We start from the raw sequence: 24,990 nt of genomic DNA, 5'->3' as shown, positions 1-24,990 counted from the left end.
AAGCTGTGATTAAATTCACATATCCTATATGAAAAGAGGTGAAATTACTTATATGTCCCGGAAACGGCCAAAGTCAAGGGGCTTTCCACCAATCAAAGACAACAAGGTGACTTTAAAGTTTTGGAAAGTTTATTGTGGGTGGAACTTTTTGTGTTTCTTAGCTTTGCCCTGTAATTTAGTTTAGATGAGGGAAAAAACGTTTGCAAGAGTTTCAGAATTCTGAAGGGAGTTTCAAGGGATTTCTGGGTGAGAGACTCGCTTGAGTGGAGTTCATCTGCAGTGCAAACCTGCCAAAGGCAAGCGTGGGATTTTCATAAGCAAAGTTCCACCTTTGTTTTTTTATGTCATCTACAAATTGAAAATTGCATAGCACATTTTCTATATATATGATCCAACATGTTACAAAAATAGTCCCATGTGATAAGTTATTGGCAGATGACATGTCCTTTGTGGTGGGTGGCAAGTGCTTAGGAGGGATCATATAGTATAATTCTACTGATCGTCCAACTGCACACTGCCTTGTAAGACTATCTCAGCTGAATGTAATAATATCTTTATCATTGCTTCATTCTGGAGAAAAATTACTTTTATACCATAATCAAATAATCAGTTAATTGCGTGGGGTGGGGGGGTTGAAGAAGCCACTCTGTGCACTCTTGCTCCAGCTGCTTCCTTTGCTAGTTCCTCCCTCCCCTTCTTGATTGACAGGGCCAAGTTCCTGCATAGTCCGCTTGCCTGGTCTTTTCAATCAAGGAGAGGAAGGGGCTGTCAGTGGAAGAAAGAGGAGCAACTGTGCGCAAAGAGGCTTGAGTCTGTTCTTGGTGCACTTATCAATACACCCATACATGTGTCCCAACCTAAAAATGAAAACATCATCAACAAAAATTTCTTATAGTTTTGGATGCCAGAAATAGTTTGCTCCATAAAAAGGGGTCTTTAATTTATGCTCCTTAGCATGTACCACCTAATGAAAACGTCAAACTCACCTGCTCCACTCTGCTTGGATCCTGCACCCTGGCCATTTTCTGGTCTCTGTCTTATTTACTTTAAAGTAAATTATTGGTTGCACCATCACACATGTCTGTACACCGGCACAAAAGCTGCTGCCATACCTAGCCTCAGCAGTGACAAGTCCCCAAGGGGCATGTTACACAGTATGTTACAATGGGGGTTCATGGTGGCCGCTCTCCCACATGCATTGTGTGTTCATTGTATCTTGTTGTTTTTGCAGTACTTCAAGAGTTAAACTTCTCTTGCTCTTTGTGTTCAGCTGTTTACTAATGAACTCATTGGCCTTTCAATATAAAGTGTGTTGTTTGCCCCCACCCCAGTCTGAGCAACACGATCCGTCTGGTCTTTTTAGTCTGCTGGATCCTGTGAAGAAGTTAAAATTAATTTGTCTGTCTGTGGAACATGTTCTACATAATTCCCAAGTTTGTCTGTCTGCCGTCCGACCTGTGCCCGTACCTGTTAATATGTTCATCTGTCTGTGCTATGTCTTCTGCTTGTTGCCTGGATTCTGACCCTATGCAACCTGCCCTGCTGTTGGGACTGTTTCTCGAATTTGCATATAATCTGCCTGTCTGACGTCAGCTTAGTTCTGACTACAAGTATTTGCTGACCCCCGTGGGTCAATTGCCAACCACACCAGGACTATTCCAAGAGGTAGCGGACTGGTGGATCTTCTACAACAAAGACCAGTTCCTTGTGAAAACCGGAGGACCGCCAGGACAATGTGCTCAGGAATAGCCCAAGTCAAACTGATTAGTTGGCACACTGGTTCTACAACCATTGCCTTAACAGGGACATGTCACCGCTAAGGCCAGTAATAAGTGACGTTCCCTTTGTTAAAGCTGACGGACAGGACTGAAAGTCCAGTGAAGACAGCCCAGGAGCAACGGAGCCAAAATGTAATGGAAAAGAGTAGCCAAGTATACATTTTTTCATATATAACATTGGGTGTGTGCATGTGTGGGTGTGTGCGTAGAGGGGGATTAAGGCAACTTTCACATCAACATTGTGTTTTCCGGTTTTGAGGCACAAGTTCTCAAAATTGCAGCACAATGCTCAGTTTTGTCCCCATTCATGTCAATGAGGACAATAGTGAACAAACCGGAACGGAGTGCACCAGAATACTTTCCATTCCAGTTTGTTGCGTTCCCATGCTGAATACAAAATCGATGCAAGCATGGGAAACTGAGCAAGCTGGATCCGGAACCAAAAACCATGTAAGTCAATGGTGCCGAATCTGGCTCCCATTCACTTACATTGGTTTTAGTGCCGGATCCGGTTTCTTCATTTTCAATATAATACAACCAGATCCTTTCTGAACAGATGCAGCCAGTTGTATTATTGTAACGGAAGCGTTTTGCTGTGGTTTTGAGATCCTCTGCCGGATTTCAAAACCGTATAGCAATAACGCCAATGTGAAAGTAGCCTAGTAAAAAAATAAATAATCTTGGACAACCCCTTTAAACTTAGCCCCTTGAAACAATTTATCTTATGGCAAAGTTGATTGGACCTTATATACCGTAATAAATAACTTACCCTGAGTGGATATCTCAGAATACCTTGCTTCGTGCCCGGTCTTCCAGTTTTTCATGTGTTTTTTTTTTAATCATTTTTTTCTTCTCTGTGTTTGAGTAGCCTTAGTTTCCTTTCCTGCTGTAATGGATGGGGAGCACAATTGATAGGCAGCACAATTGCCTGTGACAGGAATATTTTAAAAGCTTTTAAACCTGATATAAAGAGGGAAGTTTTTTTTCCCGTGTGGAGTCAGCGCCGCTCATCTATCTGGATTAAGCATCAAACATTTACGCTAAACAGAGATGACATTTTGAATATGAGTAAGTGATGCTTAACTTTTTAATTCCATTTCATCATGCTACAGACCTAAAGTCTTTTATTATTGTCTTAAAGCAAGATTAGGCCCAGTGTCATTTAATTGTTCAGTCCTTTGGTAGATGGGAAATGAGACAATATTTTTCTTTTTTTTTTAATTAGAGAAAATGCCCAGATGGGTTTTTTTGGTTGTCTATTTCTCCAGCTGCCGAAAATGCACATTTAAAAAAATGACTTGAATTACTCTGGGAAAATGTTCCGAGTTATATAGCAAAATACACCAAAAACATATGGAAAAAATGTTCATGATGCAATTTCATTTTGTATAGATGTGTTTCACTGCCCTTTAATTTATTTCTTAAACGGGTTTTCCAGAAGATTTTTTTAAAGAATAAGGGCCAGTGGGGTTAAATATCAAAAAATAATCTTTATTAATCATTCTCCACTGTTGTTCCATAACCACTCCGATCCTCGCTGCTCTTCACTTCCCAGTTACTTACTGGCCATAACAGTCACCCACCCTGTGATCTGCAGAGAGGGCCTTTCCTGGCATTTTCTGGGTGTGGAACTGGGATCATAAAATGAAGAGCAGCAGAGGCCAGAGAATGGTTGGAACAGCAGTAACTGAGGGATCAAGTGGAGATGAGTAATAATGATTCTTGTTTATCTTTAACCCTTTCTGACCCATTTTGTCTTTTTATAAAAATCTCCATTCAATCAAGAGGAAATTGCAGTTTATTTTGGCTAAAAATTTAAAGAAATTATTTTTTCAGACCCATTATTTTAGATCTCCTGAAACCAGCAAATGATTTTTTGGAGGAAGTGTCTGTCAGCAGATCAGTTCCCCTATCCTGGAAACCCCTTCTATGACATTCATATTATCTATCTATCTCATATCTACTTACCTATGTTATGTTGGAGAGCTTATGCCTGCCGCTGCCTTGCTATTTTGGGCGGGCAAGGGCACCGCTCAATTCACCCTGTCTCTCTTCACTGAATCTCACCTCCTTCTGCAATTCTGTAAGAGTTAATTCCCTCCTTCGCTATGTGTACTGCTGCTAGGCTGTTTCCGATTTAACAGTCGGCCTCTGCTTTATGTGCTGTGCTGTTTAACTCATTCTCTTTCTGACCATTAGTTTTCTAGTTCATGCTAAGGTGTGCTGCTTCTGATTGTCTGTTTGTGTACTGACTTTTGCCTGATTCCTGGATTCTGACCCTCTGGTGCCTGAGACAACCTATACCCGTTTACCTTACTGTGCTGCCTGCTCTGAACTTTGGACTGTTTCACAGATTCATACTAATTCTGCCTGCCCTGACCTTGGCCTGTTATTGACTACAAATTTTGCCTGATCTCTGACTGCCTAGCATCATTTTATCTGTCTCTTTTGTCAGCTATCAAGCAAGAGGCAGCAGCCTGGAGGCATCCCTGCAGCAAAGTCTAGATCCCTGTATAGGGGTTAATGGGTGAATTCCAAGGGACCTCCAGGATAATGACCTTAGGTTTATCCTAAAGTCAAACTGGATGGTTGACACAGTGGTTCCACACCCACTGCCTGTAACATCATTTATCTAATATCTATTAACTATCTACAGTATCTATCTATCTATCTATCTAGCAGACGTCATTTAGACATTTCTAGAGTGTGCACAACCATATTATTTACGCTTTCTGGGCCTTTCTTACCATAATCTGCTTCTTTATCCTTTGGTCATGGAGGTCAGTTGTCCCTCCCTTTTTAGATATTATTTTGTTTAACTTACTGGGTAGTTTATGATTATTTTATATGAAGTATATATTTTACTGATTTACCTTTTTGTAGTTTTTATGTGTTTTTATTGACTTTAAATATTCTGGTGATAGAAGGAGGAGCACTTGAGACAGACTTGCCATTTGGGAGACCAGAAGCTGGCATACCGCTTTCCATTAATGTGGTTTAACTACATGACTGTGACTTATAACATTGATTTATTTTGATGGATGATTATTAAAATAGTGACTGACAACTATGCACCTAAAAATTATTCATGCCCATCTATGTATATTTTAATAGCTTTGCATGACTGAAGGGTAATCAATTAATTATATGTGCAGATAAATTGTCCATGTTGTCATTAATAACTGTACATATGATAACTATGTCAAAGTTCTGTTTGTTCTTGGGCTTTATTGTCTAATGACTTCACCAAAATCCTCCCTAGGACCTTCAAAATCAAAGCAGCATTGATTTTACAAGAGGTGACATTTCGTTATTTTTAACTCTGCAAATATTCCTAGGTGAACTATTACTTCCTTATTTTAAAGGGGTTGTCCCATCAAAGAAAATCGACAGTTTTCAAACCAGCACCTGGATCCAAATACTTTTGTAATGGCTTGTAATTATATGTTCTATAGCCACTGAGCTGTTCAATGAAATCTATCTGTATAGAGCTGTTCTTTTTCTTATTTCTTTGTCCTGCTCACTGAGATGGCCGCACATGCTCAGTTTCAGCCTTCAATTTTCTCCTGAATTGTGATAAGGAAGAGAGCTGCAGCACAAAAGACACGCCTCCTGAGCTGTGATAGGGAGAGTTGAGACATGCCCCTTAGCTGCAGCAGAAAAGACACTCCCCTTTAGCTGCCATATTGATATAAATCTATCAGAGCGATGATTGTGGAGATCTCTGGATCCATGTGAGATACAGGGCTGGTTCTAGCTTTGTTTGAAAGAGATGTACTACAGGATGTCTGATTTTCATTTTTACATTAATCATGGGATGACCCCTTTAATACATATTTCCATCTAAGGTGCAATCCATAAGGGTAGCTAATTTGCATACATTTGGGTTTCTGGGAAAATATTCAAGTTATCTGTTCTTCCAAAAAAAACTGAATCTGTCTGATGCCAGCAGATGTAAGATACTAAAATTGGAATATATTTTTTTCCCCCAGAAAGGCAGAGCAGTATTGGCTGGGCTACAATACTCCTCATGTATACTTGAAGAAGAGAACCCTCAAGAGTGCCTCCAAGGCCACTCAGCTAACCAGGACAATTTTCTTTTGAGATGCTCAGTACTTTTGTTTCTTTGGAAGAAGACCTGGCTTACACATATCATTTCCAATGGAGTATTAGGTGTATGTCTCACTCTCTCGGGTCTTCTAAAACTCGTATTTGTTCTCTGAATCTTTTGTAGATAAAATATGAGACAACAGACTGTTTCAGATCAATATTTCATATTTGATTTGACTTCTTATCGAGGCTTATAAAGAGCAAATCACCATAGAGTGTGATGTATATCGTACCACTAATTTTATGGATAATGCAAAGTATTGAAAAACTGCTGGTTAAGATAAAGGTCATCGTAATTTCCAATGCATTTGGATGTTTTTCGCATTATGTGCACTTTAATTACTATATGTTCTGGCATTTATTGCCATTCAATCACCATTGACTAGTGGGTTCTTTGTTTTACAAAAAAAAAAAATATATACATATATATATATATAGATTGACTGTATAAAACATGAAATACAACCTGATCAATGTTGATTATAGCAGCTGAATTGATACTAGTTAAAAGTTTCAGTAGGTGAGTTCCTTTATTTAATAGAAGTGGGAACATACATTGACAATCATGGATAGAAGAGGTTTGAACATTTTGAATTTATAAAAAAAAAATTTGTGTAAGAAATTAATATAATAACAACTAAAGTAAGGGAGCCTGTTCCGGAATCCCATAGCAGCTGTATGGTCGAAAGTTCTTTAAAAGCCTGGGAAACTCTCTTTCTCTCTTTGTTGAAAAATTATGACTGATATATTTTAAAGTAGGTATGATTCAGACAGACCATTAGGGTTGAAGTGTTTTGTCAGGAGGACCATTATGTAAAAGAGAGAGAGTGCAGTATATACCATCAGAAGGTGAAAGAGTCCTTAAAAGAAGAATAAACACCTTCCTTCCTTACCTTTCCTCAAATCTCAAGATATGTGGCATGAGATGACCAGCTTTTCAATAAAACATGATTTCACGATACTCTGTCATGAGATATCTTATATGTTTTTACGCAGCCACCTAGTGTTTGTAATGCGAATTACAGCCTGAAAAAGATTTTACTAGCATCTGACAGTATTGTATTGATTTTGTTTCATGGGAAGTTGGAGTCCCTAACCAAATTTGAGCAAATGTAAGGGTAGACATATCGGTATGCAAGCTGTGGAGAGTGGTGACGGGTTTGAGTGATGAATATTTGAGCTTTTAAATTATGATATGTGCAGACTGAATAGTATGTTGCATATGGTAACATATTTATATGTTGGTCATCGCAGTTACTTAAAAGTATACCGCAACTAAAATAAAATGGCTGCATGTTACTGGGCTGTTCAGAACAAAATGCCAAAAAGCAATACCCGCTAGACATTACTTCCTGCTATGCAGCCAAGGCTACGCTTCATACTGCTTTGCTGAACCTCTAAATGTACTCTACATACAGGGGTGTAAATACCACCATAGCAGCTGCAGCGTCTTCCATGGAGCCCGCCCAACAGCCAGGCATGGCCGGTCAGAGTCAAGAACTATTGATTATTTACTTGCAGGGCAGCAACAGGGGGCCCGGCATATTATAGCCTGACTCCTCCATCCAGCCCTGCTGCATAATATGCATCATGGTCCCTCTTTATCAAGCTCTGCAGGTGTGGCAGATTAGTCGGCAGCATTTCTCCCTGATATCATGGTGTCTCCATGGAAGGCTTCTCAGAAACCGCAATAGGCCCTTTTCTATATTATCTGCTGTATGCTATAGGATCTGGTGAGCAATGTGTTCAATAATTAGCTCATGTACATCCTTGGAGGCGACCATTTTGAATCTCCTAGCATGTCACTATGGCAGGTCAAACGGGAGACAATTTTAAGATAGCAAATGTAGAACATGACACCACCTAGTGTTCACACAGGGTATTACTAGACTCACAGCGTGCCCTGCTAGTGCATAGTGGAGCAGATTCATAAGTTTGTCCCTAACTGGGGTGAGTTTTGTCACTAGGTAGGTCATATACGGATGTAGTAGGGTTAAGACTTATGCTTTATGAGATATGTTAACTAAACTAAAGTTAACTAAACGCGTTAAGCAATTGCTTTTTAATGACTTTTGTTTCGAGATAATGCGAGGAGATAATGAAATTTGAGTTAAGGGTTTGAGTGTTACCCCTGCTACATCTGTAGCTCATGATTATGTTTTTTATATTGAAGATTGTATAAAAAAAGCAAAAGCTTGTCTGATGACATTGAACAAATTTTCTGTGTGCTGGTGGAGGAGCAGAAATGATGACCTGTGTGCTGGTGGAGGTTTGAGTCACTCACGAATTTGATATGGACCCAGTCATTAAAGGGGTTGTCCGGGATCACATTTTTTTTTTACAAAACAGTTTACTGACTATTAATAGCTGTTTTAAGGTTCCCCAAGATGTTTTAATGTATTGTTCGACATCAGCAAGGCTCCTATAGTCCCCCACTGATTGTTGACATCTATGTTTATGTGTGCGGTAACTTCCTGCTGCACTGCCTTCTGGGTCCCAGCGCAGAGCAGCATTGCGTGGTTTCTGGGGTCTGTCTGCTCCTCCGTGCTCCTCCTGCCGCATATATTCATCCCCCTTAGTTACACCCCTAAACTCTGCCTCCTTCACTGATAATAAAGCGCCCTGCCCGGTGACGTCACCGGACCAGAGGGGCATGGCTTAGCGTGGTTTGTTGCCGCCTAGCTACCGCCCATCCATGCACTCTGAATAATTACTTTGGCTGGCGGTGACGTCACCGGGCACCTTGCGAAGCGAAAGAAGAGGCTTCGCTCTGCAGAAAGGGACCCGATACGTCACTGACTCTTAGAAAAACGGCACTTCTGGCTGAGATTTTGTGAATTGCAAAAGGGGCATCAGAAATGTCTGGTAAAGGTAGGACTGGCATGAATGTAATATTTAGGGGACTGTTGTACACATACAACAATGTCCCCAATCCCGGACAACCCCTTTAATAGTTACACCCCTATCTGTATGTAAAAGTGGTAATATGGAGAGATCATTTCTCAATGTAATCTAATTTGACCAGTAACTCGACACGGCCATTACACTTTGAATGGAACTGTGCTTCCATCTCCATTCAAACTGTTAGTATCGGCACTGGAAGATGTAATGAGTATCTGATGGGAAGGAGCGTCGGGTGTTGGACCCCCACCTATCGGATAGTGTTGACCTATCCTGAGGTTAGGTCATCAAGTTATGGAGCCTGGAAAACTCTTTAATATGATTTAAGGACCTTTATTCAACAGAGCAGAAAGTAAATTCATTTTAGGGGCCAGAGCAAATTAATTTATGGTTCTGAATCTGATATGTTACACAACCCCAGTGGCTCCATTTTACTCATTTTAAAAATTTACAAAAAGTTTCACTTTGAAGGAACGTTTCATGTAGTCCTCCAAAGGTTACATGCCTACATTTTATTTGTTGACCATGTTGTACAATACAAATGTTCACGCAATATGAACCTTATAATTTCTATTACATTTTAGCAAAAATATATCAAATTTTATTATCTTCCTCAAAGAAGGCAAAAAAAGATATATATCAGAAGTCTCATTCAATTAAATTACCTACTTATGTTGCACCTTTGAAATTATTATTAAGTTGGATTTTCAAAGTCATATCTTAAAAAGCCTGCCAATTCCTCTCTACTGTAAGATGTGGTGACAAACCGAAAAATCTCAGGGGGTCTTGCTTATCACAGAGCTTTTTTTGTTCTCTATTTAAACTCAATGGTAAGTATCTTGCAATCTTCCTGAAAGTACCATCTTTGTTTTCAAAGGCTCTTTCCCTGCAAAGAAAATCACAGAGTGGAAAAATATCTATCTAGTGCTCCTTTAAGTCTTCCAAAGATTAATCACAAATTCTTTTGTAGAAGCAAATCTCAATAGCTCCTAGATACAGATCCTATCCTATTACTTATCTATCATATTAGATTTATTTAGGAGAGCATCATATTAGGTTTAGTTAGGAGCCTTACAATGAAGCCATTGTACACCACAGGGGTTACTATGTGACCATAGGGAGATGGGAGCGGTTCAGGTCAAGTTGGCGCAACCTTCCCCATGGTAATGTGTATATATTCTGGGTCTACCCTCTTCTCCAGCATTCTACCAGCAGACATGATAGGAATGACCTCTGAGTCATATTTCTTCTGTTCAAGTGATGAGTCACACCTACCGTCCATTGCAGATAAGTCACATCTACAGTACCTTCTTCACAACAGAAGAGTCAAATCTAGACACAGATGTGTCATATCTGTGTGTAACTTATCTACCTTCTCTACTACAAATGGGTCATGTCTAATGATGAGCAGCAAGGGCAATATTCGAATTTGCGATATTTCACAAATATTTGGGTGAATATTCATCATATATTCACGAATTCGAGATTTCGCGATTATTTTCTTGATGTAATATGCACGTATTGCGCGCGCAATACAGGCGTGGGTCACTGTTGCTACATTTTTCAAGCTGCTAGAAGTTTCCTGAGACAGAACATTACAGAACATTACAATAGCTTTATATGCAGATAGAGTGCTCCAATATATTCGCTATTGGGCTAATCAGCAATTAATGATGCGCATATTGTGGCGCAATACATGCAACTCCACATTTTAGCAGGTCTGACTACATATTACTGATTGGTGCACTAAGTATTGTTGTGACATCACAGCACTATGTCTGTAGCATGTATGTATGGACAGCAGAGAAACAGTAATCCCTATCACACTACCTAACACCCTGCACTGGAACCTATCAGCTCCACTATATCAGGATATAACCTACACTGACTATCTCCCACTAACCATCTGTATTATATACTGTATATTTAAGGCTACTTTCACACTCACGTTTTGTGCACATCCGTCATGGAAGGAACCGTTCAGATAATACAACCGTCTGCCTCCGTTCAGAACGGATCCATTTGTATTATCTTTAACATAGCCAAGACGGATCCGTCTTGAACATCATTGAAACTCAATGGGGGATGGATCCATTTTCTATTGTGCCAGATTATGTCATTGAAAGCGGATCCGTCCCCATTGACTTACATTGTGTGTCAGGACGGATCCGTTTGGCTCAGTTTCATCAGATGGACACCAAAACGCTGCAAGCAGTGTTTTGGTGTCCGTCGCCAAAGCAGAATGGAGACTGAACTGATGCAAACGGATGGATTCTGAGCGGATCCTTTTCCATTCAGAATGCATTATAGCAAAACTGATCCGTTTTGGACCGCGTGTGAGAGCCCTGAACGGATCTCGCAAACGGAAATCCAAAACGCCAGTGTGAAAGTAGCTTTAGCTAACTAACTAACTAACTAACTATCTAATGTAATTAAACAGGAAAGCACAGAGCACAGCAATGTCACTGCTCTCTCTCCCAGAACTCCATAAAACTGCAGAAAATGGCTGCTGGGGAGGTTCTTATATAGTAAGGGGTTGGCAACTTTCCTACTGGTTGCTAGAGATGTTGCTAAGCTCTGACAAAGATATTGCAGCAAGAAGGGAGGTTACTGATGAAAAAAAATCTAGAATATTCGAGAATACGAATATATATAGCACTATATTCTAAATATTCGCAAATTCTCAAAGTGGCGATATTCGCAATTAAAATTTGCAATTCGAATATTCGCGCCCAGCACTAGTCATGTCTACCTTCCTTACAAAAGTTGGATCACATTTACCTTATCTATAACAGATGAGTTACATCTACTTTTACAACAGATGAGTCATATGTACAGATGTGTCCACCATTACCATTCTTCTGCTATGGTTAAAAACCACATTTTTCATGAAACCAATTCAATAAAATATCATGACAGGCTGCAATTTAGTATACAACCACTGGATGTTCACATATAGACATATATAGGAGAGACATTGCATGAATCAGGATCGTGAAATCACCTTCTCAACAACAGATTGGGCACGTCTACGTCTACTTTCTCAGTAACAGATGGGTCACATCTACTTTCTCTTCAAAATATAACAGGCCACATCTACCTTCCCTTTCGTACAACAGAATCAGATAGGTTGCATCTGTAGTACCTTTCCTAAAACATAGAGCAGATGGGTCAGATCTACCTTCTTTTTCATACAACAGATGGGTCACATCTACCTTCCCTACAATAGTTGGTTAACATCTTCCTTCTCTACAATAGTTGGGTCACATCTACCTTCCCTACAATAGTTGAGTCACATCTACCTTCTCTCCAATAGTTGGGTCACATCTACCTTCCCTACAATAGTTGGGTCACATCTACCTTCTCTACAATAGTTGGGTCACATCTACCTTCTCTACAATAGTTGGGTCACATCTACCTTCTCTACAATAGTTGGGTCACATCTACCTTCTCTACAATAGTTGGGTCACATCTACCTTCTCTACAATAGTTGGTTCACATCTACCTTCATTTTCCTGCAACAGATGGGTCACATCTACCTTGTATTCAACAGATTGGTCACATCTACCTTGTATTCAACAGATTTGTCACATCTAACGTTCCTTCCCTAAAATAGATGGGTCACATCTAACATCTCTGTAACAGATGAATCAAATCTACCGTCCCCACAACAGATGGCTTACAGCTACCTTCTCACCTCTACATCTTGGAGAGTATTACCATTATACTCATGAGGGAGGCTCCATTTAAATTTTTTACTATGATTCTGTGGTATTGATGAAGGAAGTGGTGGTCCTCTCACCTTCCCTGAACCCTTCACCTGTGAGGATCAAACAATCCCTACAGGTACAGTAATGGTGGCCGCCAGTGTTTGTCACCCATTGGATGGGACATATAGAAAAAGATAACTTAGAAAAGGCTGTATAGAATGGCAAAATATTTCATAAAATAGGACAACTTATGGATAAAATCCGTATTTATATTACTTACACCATTCCCTTTATTGATGAACTACAAGTCTCAACACTGGCTATGATGAGAGTTGTAGCTCATCAGCCATTGGAGAGTCACATGATTCCTACGTATGTCTGGGTAGTAGTAAAAATTATTTTCATGAAGAATTGCACACCATGATGTCGCCAGTAGGGATGAGCGAACCCGAACTGTATAGTTCGGGTTCGTACCGAATTTTGGGGTGTCCGTGACACGGACCCGAACCCGAACATTTTCGTAAAAGTCCGGGTTAGGGTTCGGTGTTCGGCGCTTTCTTGGCGCTTTTTGAAAGGCTGCAAAGCAGCCAATCAACAAGCGTCATACTACTTGGCCCAAGAGGCCATCACAGCCATGCCTACTATTGGCATGGCTGTGATTGGCCAGTGCACCATGTGACCCAGCCTCTATTTAAGCTGGAGTCACGTAGCGCCGCACGTCACTCTGCTATGATCAGTATAGGGAGAGGTTGCAGCTGCGACGTTAGGGCGAGATTAGGCAGATTAACTCCTCCAAAAGACTTCATTCTGTGATCGATCTGCAGCTGTGGATCATTGAAGTGCTATTATTGACTTGCTCACTTTTTTGAGGCTGCCCAGAGCGTTTTTAGATCACTTTTTTTCTGGGGTGATCGGCGGCCATTTTGTGACTTGTGGTGCGCCAGCACGAGCTATCACCAAGTGTATTTAACCATCGATAGTGTGGTTATTTTGTGCTATATCCTACATCAGCTGCAGGCTGAGCCTGTGTCACCGAAGTGCATTTAACCATCAACAGTCTGGTTATTTTTTGGCCATATACTACATCAGCTGCAGGCTGAGCCTGTGTCACCCAAGTGCATTTAACCATCAACAGTCTGATTATTTTTTGGCCATATACTACATCAGCTGCAGGCTGAGCCTGTGTCACCCAAGTGTATTTAATCATCGATAGTGTGGTTATTTTGTGCTATATCCTACATCAGCTGCAGGCTGAGCCTGTGTCACCCAAGTGCATTTAACCATCAACAGTCTGATTATTTTTTGGCCATATACTACATCTGGTGCAGGCTGAGCCTGTGTCACCCAAGTGCATTTAACCATCAACAGTCTGATTATTTTTTGGCCATATACTACATCTGGTGCAGGCTGAGCCTGTGTCACCCAAGTGCATTTAACCATCAACAGTCTGATTATTTTTTGGCCATATACTACATCTGGTGCAGGCTGAGCCTGTGTCACCCAAGTGCATTTAACCATCAACAGTGTGGTTATTTTTTGGCCATATATTACATCAGGGGCAAGTTGAGCCTGTCACCCAGCGCCTAAAAAATAGACCTGACATTTCTATTCAACCAAATCTGCACAGTTTTAGCTGGACAAGTTATTTGTAGTGACCGTAAAAGCAGACTTTTTGTTCTGGGTTGAAAAAGCATTCCCAAATTTGCCATTCTGAAAATAACTAGTTTGTGGTATTTGAGGCCTACTTGAAATCTATAACAAAAAGAAAATCTTACATTGAAGGTATTGATAGTGTCATTCAGAAAAACCTAAGACACACGCTAGCGTGCTGATAGAAGTGTCATTCTGTGATTAAACCTATAACTGTCACACAGCGCAAAAAAAAACAGGTCTCACATCTCTATTCAACCAAATCTGCACAGTTTTAGCTGGTCCAGTTATTTGTGACCGTAAAAGCAGACTTTTTGTTCTGGGTTGAAAAAGCATTCCCAAATTTGCCCTTCTCAAAATTGTGGTGAACGGGAACAATGAGGAAAACATCTAATAAGAGACGCGGACGTGGACATGGTCGTGGTGGTGTTAGTGGACCCTCTGGTGCTGGGAGAGGACGTGGCCGTTCTGCCACAGCCACACGTCCTAGTGAACCAACTACCTCAGGTCCCAGTAGCCAGCAGAATTTACAGCGATATTTGGTGGGGCCCAATGCCGTTCTAAGGATGGTAAGGCCTGAGCAGGTACAGGCATTAGTCAATTGGGTGGCCGACAGTGGATCCAGCACGTTCACATTATCTCCCACCCAGTCTTCTGCAGAAAGCGCACAGATGGCGCATGAAAACCAAGCCCATCGGTCTGTCACATCACCCCCGTGCATATCAGGGAAACTGTCTGAGCCTCAAGTTATGCAGCAGTCTCTTATGCTGTTTGAAGACTCTGCTGCCAGGGTTTCCCAAGGGCATCCACCTAGCCCTTCCCCAGGGGTGGAAGAGATAGAATGCACTAACGCACAACCACTTATTTTTCCTGATGATGAGGACATGGGAATACCACCTCAGCACGTCTCTGATCATGACGAAACACAGGTGCCAACTGCTGCGTCTTTCTGCAGTGTGCAGACTGAACAGGAGGTCAGGGATCAAGACTGGGTGGAAGACGATGCAGGGGACGATGAGGTCCTAGACCCCACATGGAATGAAGGTCGTGCCACTGACTTTCACAGTTCGGAGGAAGAGGCAGTGGTGAGACCGAGCCAACAGCGTAGCAAAAGAGGGAGCAGTGGGCAAAATCAGAACACCCGCCGCCAAGAGACTCCGCCTGCTACTGACCGCCGCCATCTGGGACCGAGCACCCCAAAGGCAGCTTCAAGGAGTTCCCTGGCATGGCACTTCTTCAAACAATGTGCTGACGACAAGACCCGAGTGGTTTGCACGTTGTGCCATCAGAGCCTGAAGCGAGGCATTAACGTTCTGAACCTTAGCACAACCTGCATGACCAGGCACCTGCATGCAAAGCATGAACTGCAGTGGAGTAAACACCTTAAAAACAAGGAAGTCACTCAGGCTCCCCCTGCTACATCTTCTGCTGCTGCCGCCTCGGCCTCTTCTGCTGCTGCTGCCGCCGCCTCGGCCTCTTCCTCCGCCTCTGGAGGAACGTTGGCACCTGACGCCCAGCAAACATGGGATGTACCACCAACACCACCACCTGCGTCACCAAGCATCTCAACCATGTCACACGGCAGCGTTCAGCTCTCCATCTCACAAACATTTGAGAGAAAGCGTAAATTCTCACCTAGCCACCCTCGATCCCTGGCCCTGAATGCCAGCATTTCTAAACTACTGGCCTATGAAATGCTGTCATTTAGGCTGGTGGACACACACAGCTTCAAACAGCTCATGTCACTTGCTGTCCCACAGTATGTTGTTCCCAGCCGCCACTACTTCTCCAAGAGAGCCGTGCCTTCCCTGCACAAACAAGTGTCCGATAAAATCAAGTGTGCACTGCGCAACGCCATCTGTGGCAAGGTCCACCTAACCACAGATACGTGGACCAGTAAGCACGGCCAGGGACGCTATATCTCCCTAACTGCACACTGGGTAAATGTAGTGCGGCTGGGCCCCAGGCGGAGAGCTATTTGGCGCACGTCCTTCCGCCGCCAAGGATCGCAGGGCAACATTCTTTGCCTCCTGTCTCCTCCTCCTCCTCCTACTCAGCTTCCTCCTCCTCTTCTTCCACCTGCTCATCCAGTCAGCCACACACCTTCACCACCAACTTCAGCACAGCACGGGGTAAACGTCAGCAGGCCATTCTGAAACTCATATGTTTGGGGGACAGGCCCCACACCGCACAGGAGTTGTGGCGGGGTATAGAACAACAGACCGACAAGTGGTTGCTGCCGGTGAGCCTCAAGCCCGGCCTGGTGGTGTGCGATAATGGGCGAAATCTCGTTGCAGCTCTGGGACTAGCCGGTTTGACGCACATCCCTTGCCTGGCGCATGTGCTGAATTTGGTGGTGCAGAAGTTCATTCGCAACTACCCCGACATGTCAGAGCTGCTGCATAAAGTGCGGGCCGTCTGTTCGCGCTTCCGGCGTTCACACCCTGCCGCTGCTCGCCTGTCTGCGCTACAGCGTAACTTCGGCCTTCCCGCTCACCGCCTCATATGCGACGTGCCCACCAGGTGGAACTCCACCTTGCATATGCTGGACAGACTGTGCGAGCAGCAGCAGGCCATAGTGGAGTTTCAGCTGCAGCACGCACGGGTCAGTCGCACTGCGGATCAGACACACTTCACCACCAATGACTGGGCCTCCATGCGAGACCTGTGTGCCCTGTTGCGCTGTTTCGAGTACTCCACCAACATGGCCAGTGGCGATGACGCCGTTATCAGCGTTACAATACCACTTCTATGTCTCCTTGAGAAAACACTTAGGGCGATGATGGAAGAGGAGGTGGCCCAGGAGGAAGAGGAGGAAGAGGGGTCATTTTTAGCACTTTCAGGCCAGTCTCTTCAAAGTGACTCAGAGGGAGGTTTTTTGCAACACCAGATGCCAGGTACAAATGTGGCCAGACAGGGCCCACTACTGGAGGACGAGGAGGACGAGGATGAGGAGGAGGTGGAGGAGGATGAGGATGAAGCATGTTCACAGCGGGGTGGCACCCAAAGCAGCTCGGGCCCATCACTGGTGCGTGGCTGGGGGGAAACCCAGGACGATGACGATACGCCTCCCACAGAGGACAGCTTGTCCTTACCTCTGGGCAGCCTGGCACACATGAGCGACTACATGCTGCAGTGCCTGCGCAACGACAGCAGAGTTGCCCACATTTTAACGTGTGCGGACTACTGGGTTGCCACCCTGCTGGATCCCCGGTACAAAGACAATGTGCCCACCTTACTTCCTACACTGGAGCGTGATAGGAAGATGCGCGAGTACAAGCGCACGTTGGTAGACGCGCTACTGAGAGCATTCCCAAATGTCACAGGGGAACCAGTGGAAGCCCAAGGCGAAGGCAGAGGAGGAGCAAGAGGTCGCCAACGCAGCTGTGTCACGCCCAGCTCCTCTGAGGGCAGGGTTAGCATGGCAGAGATGTGGAAAAGTTTTGTCAACATGCCACAGCTAACTGCACCACCACCTGATACGGAACGTGTTAGCAGGAGGCAACATTTCACTAACATGGTGGAACAGTACCTGTGCACACCCCTCCACGTACTGACTGATGGTTCGGCCCCATTCAACTTCTGGGTCTCCAAATTGTCCACGTGGCCAGAGCTAGCCTTTTATGCCTTGGAGGTGCTGGCCTGCCCGGCGGCCAGCGTTTTGTCTGAACGTGTATTCAGCACGGCAGGGGGCGTCATTACAGACAAACGCAGCCGCCTGTCTACAGCCAATGTGGACAAGCTGACATTCATAAAAATGAACCAGGCATGGATCCCACAGGACTTGTCCATCCCTTGTGCAGATTAGATATTAACTACCTCCCCTTAACAATATATTATTCTACTCCAGGGCACTTCCTCATTCAATACTTTTTTTAATTTCATTTTACCATTATATTGCGGGGCAACCCAAAGTTGAATGAACCTCTCCTCTGTCTGGGTGCCGGGGCCTAAATGTGTGACAGTGGCCTGTTCCAGTGGTGGGTGACGTGAAGCCTGATTCTCTGCTATGACATGAATACAGATTCTGCGCTGACATAAGGCCAGATTCTCTGTTACGGGACCGCTCTCCTCTGCCTGGGTGCCTGGGCCTAAATGTGTGACAGTGGCCTGTTCCAGTGGTGGGTGACGTGAAGCCTGATTCTTTGCTATGACATGAATACAGATTCTGCGCTGACATAAGGCCAGATTCTCTGTTACGGGACCTCTCTCCTCTGCCTGGGTGCCTGGGCCTAAATGTGTGACAGTGGCCTGTTCCAGTGGTGGGTGACGTGAAGCCTGATTCTCTGCTATGACATGAATACAGATTCTGCGCTGACATAAGGCCAGATTCTCTGTTACGGGACCTCTCTCCTCTGCCTGGGTGCCTGGGCCTAAATGTGTGACAGTGGCCTGTTCCAGTGGTGGGTGACGTGAAGCCTGATTCTCTGCTATGACATGAAGACAGATTCTGCGCTGACATAAGGCCAGATTCTCTGTTACGGGACCGCTCTTCTCTGTCTGGGTGCCTGGGCCTAAATGTGTGACAGTGGCCTGTTCCAGTGGTGGGTGACGTGAAGCCTGATTCTCTGCTATGACATGAAGACTGATTCTGCGCTGACATAAGGCCAGATTCTCTGTTACGGGACCTCTCTCCTCTGCCTGGGTGCCTGGGCCTAAATGTGTGACAGTGGCCTGTTCCAGTGGTGGGTGACGTGAAGCCTGATTCTCTGCTATGACATGAATACAGATTCTGCGCTGACATAAGGCCAGATTCTCTGTTACGGGACCTCTCTCCTCTGCCTGGGTGCCTGGGCCTAAATGTGTGACAGTGGCCTGTTCCAGTGGTGGGTGACGTGAAGCCTGATTCTCTGCTATGACATGAAGACAGATTCTGCGCTGACATAAGGCCAGATTCTCTGTTACGGGACCGCTCTTCTCTGTCTGGGTGCCTGGGCCTAAATGTGTGACAGTGGCCTGTTCCAGTGGTGGGTGACGTGAAGCCTGATTCTCTGCTATGACATGAAGACTGATTCTGTGCTGACATGAAGCCAGATTCTCTGCTATGGCATGAAGAGACTGATTCTCTGCTGACATGAAGCCAGATTCTTTGCTATGGCATGAAGAGACTGATTCTCTGCTGACGTGAAGCCAGATTCTCTGCTATGGGACCTCTGTCCAATTGATATTGGTTCATTTTTATTTTTTTAATTTTAATTTTAATTCATTTCCCTATCCACATTTGTTTGCAGGGGATTTACCTACATGTTGCTGCCTTTTGCAGCCCTCTAGCTCTTTCCTGGGCTGTTTTACAGCCTTTTTAGTGCCCAAAAGTTCGGGTCCCCATTGACTTCAATGGGGTTCAGGTTCGGGACGAAGTTCGGTTCGGGTTCGGATCCCGAACTCGAACATTTACGGGAAGTTCGGCCGAACTTCTCGAACCCGAACATCCAGGTGTTCGCTCAACTCTAGTCGCCAGCTGTCTGATTCTGACAATGGCGTGAAATTGACTGCTTTCGTTGCATCATTCTTCTGCTTTCATAGTCGGATGTGCCGTGAAACATTTAATGTACAGCGAGGGTAAATATGACCGGCGTCTGTATACTGCAGCGTGGGATTGGAAATTGTACTACGTCAATTATGGTGGAGTGAAATAGCTGCAAAATACTGGATCAAAGCATTCTCAGAAAAGCATTTTAAACCTTTAGCAGTTGAGAATTTTACAAAAACTCCCACCTATAATGTAATTTATTCAAATTCCATATTTAATGTAATGTAAAGTGACATCTAATATAATATGTGCATCTATACAAAAAGATTTGTTTATGGGGTTTTGTCATTGAGACATCCCTTTGTGACATCTCCGCAATTTAGACCTTGGTATTAGAATATTTTGTCCCCATGATTCCCTGTGCTGTTGTATTATCATTGGATATGATAAAGGGGTTGTCCCATCAGGGACATTTATGGCATTTAGACCTTGGTATTACAATACTTTGTCCCCATGATTTCCTGTATTGTTGAATTATCATTGGATATGATAAAGGGGTTGCCCCATGAGGGACATTTATGGCATATCACTAGGATACATCCGTTCGGTACCACATCTAATCTCCATGTGGGACCCCCAAGTGAAGAGAGTACAAGCTGCACATGCATGGCCACACTCTATACACTGCCATGTAAGCCCTGAATATAGGCGAGCGCGAGCCCTGCTGGTTTCAGAAGTTTCATAGATGTGAATGGAGGGGTGGCCACGTTTTTGTGACTTGCACTCCATTTACTGCTATGGGACATCCGAAAATAGCTGAGCGAGAGCAGAAAGTGAAAGGACGCTGCGTATGTGCAATATGATTTTGCCTCACTATATGTTGTCAGTCATTCCATGTAAAAAGTTATCAAACCTCAGCACGGCAAAGTGGAAACAGGTGCGGCGCCGTACCATTGTGTTACAATTTTGCTGAGATTATGTTTTCTGGTTCCGCTCGCCATGCTCGCACTGCAGTTTGCAATATTGTTGCTTGTGACAAATGGTTTTTCTTCCCGTCTAGGGAGCTTGTCATAAAATACAACCTGCCAGGTATCTAATATATTTACAATACCACTGCGCTCGCCAAACCGGCAGTAACGGCAGGCAGGGTGAGGTGGATATGTTAATCCATCTTAGAATAGGTATGTCTTCTTAATGTAGTATAATGTAGGCTCTGGATCTGTAATTTGATTTAAAAGTCATTTCACAAATGCAATAAAAGCTGAAGCGTCCTCGCTTTAGAAAGTCACGTGGCTCTATTTTTAGGCCTGGCACAAGGAACTGCCTATGCTTCACTCTTTGTGATTTTTGCCTGTCACATAGAAATAAAAAATGGCTTCGGTTTAGCCAGTTCAGCTATTTTCGACAACTTTATATGCACATCATACAGGGCCGCGGCATAAGACAGAGGAGCACTACAAAATTACACAGGAGAGCCCCCCTCGCATTTGCTGACAGTCGGAGAACTTGCCAACAGCGGCCGTAGATTAAATTCGACTTGAATAAAAAGTCCTGTAGGTTTCTCCTAAGTGAAGGCACGGGTTGCTTGGTGAAGCATTTCTTGGACTAACAATCAACCGTTGAAGTATGCAACCCCTGCTATTTTTTATACCAGAATGTAGTCACATTGGTTGGCCTAGTTAAAAGTTCTGATGAGTGGGGCCTCCGACCTCCTGGAAATTTCCCCTCTGATATTCGTAAATGTAAAAAAGGCCCAACGTTCCCTCTACTCTCCTTCGGCTGCACACATGGGATGAGAGCGTGTGCAGTGATTGGGAATGAGCATTTCTATGATTGTTCTTTCCTGATCATTACCCGCTTGTTAGTTGGCTGTAGGAGGATAAATGATCTTCACTACAATTATTTGATTCCATATAGTTTCCCTGTCATTCAGCAGCACATCCCTATTTACATAGAACAATATGTTGCCAGTGAATGGAGATTTTTATTTTTTTTGCTGCATAAAAGAGGTGATCACCCTACAAAAGAGCATTTGCACCTTCGCACTATATGAGCCTTCACATAAGAATGATCATCTTTGATGATGGCCTTGATGTTCAGCCTATGTAATATGGTCTTTAGGTGTTTTAAAGTGAATTTAAAGATTTAAGAAGAAGTAGGCTTAAAGAGGCTAAGTGATAAAAAAAATTACTAAGTATGATTAAGCATATTTATAAGGTAAAACAGAAAAATCACCTAAAGAATAGTAAAGGTAAATAATAATCAATCTCCTGGCCTGCAACACAAAGGGGGAGCTCCTATCACCAGCATATGGCCAACAACCCATGGTAATATAATAAAGGAATAGTAACCTACAACATCTTACCTGGATGATGTTCTCATTGGAGCTGAGTTCTTTGTCTTTGTGCAGAAAGGTTTTTACATTTCAGCCTCTCCTCCTAAGTCCAGTGTGCAGTATGCATATCCTGTGTGTTAACCACTCCGAAATGTGGCCTAGTGGTCATCTGCCACGGAACAATGGCTTTATATATGTCAACTTACTATCCCTAACTCACTACAGTACAAGAAATGTAAAAGATAATATAATCATTAAGAGGAAAGAACCAATCAGTATGGTATTAAAAAAACAAAAAACTTCTAACACATTAGGCTACTTTCACTCTATGCTTGCTGCATGCAGAGAGAAAGCTCCCCGCTCATAAATCTGACATATCCATAGGCATATAGTGACATCCATCAGCCTCATATGTTGGGAAATCCTACCGACATATACTGTACCATACTTCCAATGGATACTGCAAAATGCAGTATGAAGGCACACTTAGATGCCTGCCAAGGATGCCTACCAGATTTGCCACCGCTGGTTCCAGTTGCAGTCCAGGATGATAATACATGTATTTTTGTCATTAAGGTTGTTCCAGCCTTGACAACTTGGAGATAATGTGGACACAGTGTCCTTTGGGTTGCCCCAGCCTTGACATTATGGGCAAGTTATCCCTCTGTTGTGGTAGTAGGTAACCCTGCATTGTGGTGAGACAATTCACTAGTTCTTGGCTCTTCACATCACATTTTAAGCCTCCATTTAACATATCCTGGAAAAAGTTCCTAAAGTATACAAGTAGAAAGCTGACATACATTCGGATATGACATCCATAGGTTCAGCTAGTATGGCTATTTAATTTTTTATGGGATGCCTTTGTATAGAAAAGTGTAGTCTAAAGTATATTTCCACATACACAGGCCCGATCGAAGCCTAAAGCTCGGTTGTTTGCCCTCGGTTGGTTGAATGAAACCAGATGGATATGCTTGGGCATTTTCCAATAGGTTTTCCTGGCATATATGGCAAGCATAGGGCCATAATGTGATGTGAACAGGGCCTTATTTGACTTTTAAAGCACCAATTTAATATAAGATTTGCATATTTGGCAAAAAACTTGTTTAGCCCTACATTAAACTGTGGCCCCTGGTATATATCATGTTCCCTGCCAAAGAGGGATAGATAGTGGCCTCTGAAGTATTAATTCATGTAACTGAGGTTACTTAATGGAGTCTGTCAGCAGTTTTGGCCATGCTAACCTGTGTAGGTAGGGGCTGGAGAGAGCAATACAATCATACTTTTTGTGGAGTTTTGTGAATATGAAGTTTTATTCTATCAGATTCTGCTCCTGCATATGCCCAGGAGGCACTCTGAAGTGCTCTCCACATTAATCTGCTTCACAACCTCTCTCCTCCGCAGCTGTAGTGGTCTCCTGTTGGGATGCTATGTACTTCTGTTACTCTATTAGAGCAAAGGTGGGGGGAATAAAGCAGCTCAATGCAGAGCAGAATCTGACACTATAAAACTTCATATTCACACTACTCCTGGAAATAAAATCTCTGCAAAAGGTATGTTTGTGGTGCTTTCCCCAGCCCCTACCTAGTTCCTAGTAAAACTGCTGACAGACTCCTTTGAAAAACTGGCATATTCCCTTTAATGCTATTTTTATGGTGAGAGTGACATTGACGGAGTCAGAGTGTGAATGATGGAAGACTACATAGGGAATGAGGCATGCATTATCGTTTTTGCATTTTCCTTGGAAAATAAAAACTCGCCCTGCAATATATCTGTTAATTATTTTCCACCGCTCAGCTTATTGATTTACACATGTATGAACCGACATGAAAAATGAGAATAATTAACCACTTCATATGTTTCGTGAATTGCAAATCTACAGTCGTAGCCTCATAAATATTCAGGGGCCTCTATTGACTAATTGCTTGTTCTACAGACCTGTTATAGATAGATGCCGAAATTCCACCTCCACATGATTTAAGGTTAAAGATTCCTTCAATGAATCCTTGCACACCCATTGAATAATAGAAGCCCTTGTCTTTGTGCCTTCCTGGTGTCCACAACTTTATGTCGTCTTGATATAAGAAAAAGGCCATTTTAAGAACTAATAGCTGCCTATGGTGACTACTGTACACAGTATAAGCTGTGCGAATGCGCTCAAGGAGACGTAGTAATAGACTAAGAGTTCATAGGATTAAACTACATCATGAGACCATCTTCTGCTTAGAACCTTGCGCTCATCCCTTAAAAAATGAAATTAAAATGAAACAACAGGTATGAATAGTATTATATTGTGTAACAGCGGCTGCTGTCCGCCGATGTTCCTATGCTTACCACCGCAGTTCCGGGCTCCGTGTTCAGCGATAATCTGCTGCCGCTGTTCCCCATTCACCGCTAGCTGCTTGATCCCTGCCTGATTTCCTTGACTCTCCTGTTGCCGATCCGGACTACCTGACCTGTACCTGTGCCGCCTGCCCTGACCTATTGCTTGTTTGACTTTGCCTCTGCCTCATCCTTTGGTCCTACACTGTTGCTCCTGGGTACAACTCGGCCTGATGACTACGTCTTTACCTCTGGTACCTTGCTCTGGTACCTGCTGATCCGTCCGGACCAGCTGCCTCGTGTGCCAATCCTCCTCAAGAGGTAGCAACCTGGTGTTCCTCAGGAAAGTCTATCCCCACCATCTGGGGTACTGTGAAGAACGAGGGGTTCACTTATATAACGCCCTTAGACGAGGTAGGACACATGGCACAGTAGTCGGCAGCGTCATCTGTGACCACTCCGGAAGTTGACAAGCAGGGACCAGAGCACCAAGACCGCAGCTGTGTACCAAAGCAGCTGGAACCCAGCAGCAAGAGCAGGTAAATATATTTTCTTCCACAGGTTTGAGGAGCTGGGGGAGTCGGGGGGTCAGCCAGAAAGGCTACCAAAGCTGGACAACCTCTTTAAGTATATTGTGGAACTTAAGTCTGCAAACAAATGGCAGCAATTTGGGTCCCCTCACCACTACGCTTTGTCTGTATATAGAGGCTATCAGAA

General features: G+C 43.4%; 1 protein-coding gene and 1 long non-coding RNA gene across 7 annotated transcripts in view; both read left to right on the top strand.

Moving 5' to 3' along the window:
• Positions 1–24,990, top strand: part of CTNNA2 (catenin alpha 2) — a 2,102,590-nt gene that overhangs the window by 744,956 nt on the left and 1,332,644 nt on the right. The gene's annotated exons all lie outside the window — the stretch shown is intronic.
• Positions 5,362–5,542, top strand: LOC120990468. Its single transcript, XR_005776421.1, has 2 exons — positions 5,362–5,397; positions 5,429–5,542. It is a non-coding gene; the product is annotated as an uncharacterized LOC120990468 (long non-coding RNA).

The sequence above is a fragment of the Bufo bufo genome, chromosome 2, assembly GCF_905171765.1.
Source record: "Bufo bufo chromosome 2, aBufBuf1.1, whole genome shotgun sequence".
In the NCBI taxonomy this organism is placed as follows: domain Eukaryota; kingdom Metazoa; phylum Chordata; class Amphibia; order Anura; family Bufonidae; genus Bufo; species Bufo bufo.
The sequence above is the reverse complement of the archived record's forward strand: the minus strand, read 5'-3'. Positions and strand labels throughout refer to the sequence as shown.